The sequence below is a fragment of the Otolemur garnettii genome, unplaced genomic scaffold (genome assembly GCF_000181295.1).
Source record: "Otolemur garnettii isolate 467f Iridium unplaced genomic scaffold, OtoGar3 scaffold00091, whole genome shotgun sequence".
NCBI classification, from domain to species: domain Eukaryota; kingdom Metazoa; phylum Chordata; class Mammalia; order Primates; family Galagidae; genus Otolemur; species Otolemur garnettii.
The window spans coordinates 7,643,249-7,647,171 of NW_003852486.1; the positions used below are offsets into that span (position 1 = coordinate 7,643,249).

The 3,923-nt window shown below is 39.7% G+C and overlaps 1 protein-coding gene and 1 pseudogene across 1 annotated transcript in view; one reads left to right on the forward strand and one right to left on the reverse strand.

Annotated features, from left to right (window-relative positions):
- The window catches only part of ZNF582 (zinc finger protein 582), a 38,052-nt gene that overhangs the window by 8,018 nt on the left and 26,111 nt on the right, over positions 1-3,923 (reverse strand). The window lies entirely within an intron of this gene.
- Positions 3,006-3,102, forward strand: LOC111727053 (annotated as a pseudogene).

Below are 3,923 nucleotides of genomic sequence, written 5' to 3' on the forward strand. Positions count from 1 at the left end.
GCCTTAGCCACTTGAGCCACAGGTGCTGAGCCAAGTGATCACCTTTGAAAATGGCTAAGCCATCATGTCAAAAGGATTTCCCTGTTTTTCCCACACTCACCTGAGAACGGGTTTCTCATCATCTCACTGTTCATCTCCCAAGGTTCTTTCCCTTTTTCCAATAAGGAGATCACGTATGGCTTAGAAATGCAAAGGCCTGCATTTAAAAAAGACATTAAAATTGACCATGTTTGGGGTTATTTCAGAACTATAAGGCAGTTCCTTAATTCTGATGGAATGATATTTAGGAATGACTAGCTAGAAGATAGAGCATGCTTAAAGGACATATACATAAAACTCTAAAATAGTCTAGTGGGACTGACAGTCAATTCTCTAAAAGTTAAACTGTTTTAGAAAGGCTAAGAGCAGAAATTTAGCCTAGCATTTCCTAATGATTACCAGACAGTAGCAAATGAGATATTTCAAAAGGCTCCAAGAAACAGACTTTGAAGTTTAACTGCCTGTTTAAAATAATAAAAAAAAAAATCAATACTCTTCAGAAGGAAATAACAGGATCCAGAGGTTCTACAATGTTTTGTCTACAGTGTCCATGATAAAATCCACAATTACTAGACATAAGAAAAGGAAAAAGTGAAATCATACCCAGAAGAAAAGGCAAGTAATAGACACCCACCATGCAATAACACAGATGTTGGAATTAACAGACAAGGATTTTAAAACAGTTATTACATCAATACTCAAGAATGTAAAAGGAAAATATGCTTATAATGAATACAGAAACAGAAATCTCAGCAGAGATGCAAACTATAAAAAGAACCAAATGGAAATTCTAGAACTAAAAAATACAGTATTTGAAATTTAAAAATTCACAAGATGGTCTTAACAAAACACTGAAGACAAGGATAGTCGGTGAACTTGAATATAAGTCAATAGAAATAATTCGATCTGAGAAATAGAGAAAATAGATCCTACATTTGTTACTTACAATATCAAAGGATCTAATATAGATGTAATTGAAGTCCCAAAATAGAAGAGAACTGATAAAAAATTTGAAGAAATAATGGCCATAAATTTCTTAAATTACGGTTAAGATATAAATTTAGTTTCAAGAAGCTCAATGGAGCATAAGCATGATAAATAGTGCCTCTAGTGAACAGAAGGCTAGTCTAGCCAATGAGGTGACAGCGGCTGAGAGGAAAGAACAACTTAGTTTTATTAAAAATGAGCACCTGAAGATATGTACATAGTTTGTGTTTCTCTGTTTTGCTTATCACAAGTTAATAAAAGATATAGATTTTTAAAAAAAAAGATATAGATTTTAAAAGGGATACTCTGAATTATAGTAATATCTAGTGATATTTTGGGGGACTGTTGTTACTTAGTAATGATAACAATAAATCTACAGAAAGAGAGAACAAGGAAGCACAGGAGACCTATGAGCTCTTCATCATGTCCTGTGTTCCAAACCGCCTTAAGGTTATAGCCACAGAAGATGACATACATTCACTGACTCTAAATCTCAAACTGTCTCCATTCCCTGAATATCCACTTGGTTTCCCAGATTTCATTCTGACCTACACAAAATATAAACAGTTTTCATGATAAATAAAGAAGAAAAGGTTCCTTAAGAGTAGATTATAAATTACGCAGGGAGAAAAGAGTCTCACCCAGTGATACCAGGCTCTGATAATTCTCCAACATCATACTTCTGTATAAATGCTTCTGAGCAGAGTTCATCCATTGCCATTCCTCCTGGGAAAAGTCTATTGCTACATCCTTAAAGGTCACCAAGTCCTAAAATGACACAAAACTCATTCTTAACCAACCAATAGGCATGTCTATAGATGACTTCAAAATGAAGTGCAAAGTCATCTCTACTTTATGTGAGAAATAGTCCCTAGTAGAAAAAGAAAACAAATACTGAAATCCATCCCAATGGCCAGGCATGGTGGCTTATGCCTGTGATCCTAGCACTCTGGGAGGCTGAGGCAGGAGGATTGCCTGAGCTCACAGGTTCCTAAGCAGCCAGAGCAGAGCAAGACCTTATTTCTAAAAATAGCTGGGCTCAGCTGGGCGCCTGTGGCTCAAGCGGCTAAGGCGCCAGCCACATACACCTAAGGTGGTGGGTTTGAATCCCCAGCCTGGGCCCGCCAAACAACAATGATGGCTGCAACCAAAAAATGGCCGGGCGTTGTGGCAGGCGCCTGTAGTCCCAGCTACTTGGGAGGCTGAGGCAGGAGACTCGCTTGAGCCCAGGAGTTGGAGGTTGCTGTGAGCGTGATGCCATTGCACTCTACCCAGGGGGATAGCTTGAGGCTCCATCTAAAAAAAAAAAAATAGCTGGACTCAGCTTCTATAGCTTAGTGGTTAGGGTGCAGCCCACATGCACCAGGGTTGGTGGGTTAGAACCGGCCAGGACCTACTAAACAAACAACAACAAATAGCCAGCTTTGTGGTGGGCACCTGTAGTAGTTACAGCTACTTGGGAGGCTGAGGCAAGAGAATCCCTAGAGTCCAAGAGTTGGAGGTTGCTGAGAGCTTTGACACCACAAAACTATATTGAGGGTGACAAAGTGAAACTGTCTCAAAAATAAAATAAAATAAAATAGTAAAATCCATCCCCAAATAATACTTTAAATTAAAGTGTCAAACTGCATTGTATACAGGGTGTCAACCCATTTTCAGCATGGGGAAAAACTGGGTAGGTGGCTACAGGTGAGTACACAAAGGCTTCAAGAAAAGACATATGCCTGTGGCTGAATTTTCAAAAACATAATAAAAAGAATACCTAAGTTTATATTTTTCAAATAGTACTCCATGGATCTTAGAGTTTTGGGGAGAGGCAAATAGGAAGAGTATCTCTTCTTATGTGGCTGATATTTTTCCCTTAAACAAAAATATATTTAGAATGCAATTTTTTTTTTTAATACAAAGTCTCATTATGTTGCCCTTAGTAGAGTACTGTGGCATCACAGCTCACAGCAAACTTAAATTCTTGGGCTCAGATCCTTTTGTAGTTCATAGGCGTGATGACTGGGTTTTCATGTGTGAGATGTGCCTTCCACCAACTTGTTACGATATTGGCACATTATCCATCTAACATGAAAAAGAGAAGAAAACAAAACAAAACAAACTCTTGGACTCAAGTAATTCTCCTGCCTCAGCCTCCCTTGTAGCTGAAACTACAGGGACCAGTCAAAATGCTCAGCTATTTTTTTGTTTTTTGTTGGAGTTGTCATTGTTGTTTAGCAGGCCAGGGCTGGGCTTGAATACGCCAGCTATAGCGTGTGTGGCTGGTGCCGTAACCACTGAGCTAGGGAAGCTGAGCCATAATGCAATTTTCTTATGCTATGCCATTAAAAACTGGTATTCCAAACTTTTTTTTTTTGAGACAGAGCCTCAAGCTGTCACCCTGGGTAGAGTGCCCTGGCATCACAGCTCATAGAACCTCCAACTCCTGGGCTCAAGCGAGTCTCCTGCCTCAGCCTCCCAAGTAGCTGGGACTGAGCCTGGTATTCCAAACTTAAATTTAACTTGTGAAGCAGTAAAAGATCACCCAGTCTGTATACCCAGTTTTGAGTTCAAGTCAAAATAAGTTGTCCCATTGTATCTGAGGGGTGTTGCTTCCGGGTTACTCCATGGCCCATAAATAACAAAATCTCAAGTCCAGCTGTGTGCCCTCTGGTATTTGTGGGTTCCATACCTGGCAAATACTCTATTTTGGACCCATGGTTGGTTGAATCCACATTTTGGGGAACAAAATGAAATTTAAAAGACAATAACTTTTAAAAGTCCTAATAGAGGCTCGGCATCTGTGGCTCAAGTGGCTAAGGCGCCAGCCACATACACCTAAGGTGGCGGGTTCGAATCTAGCCTGGCCCGCCAAAACAACAATGACGGCTGCAACCAAAAAATAGCCGGGC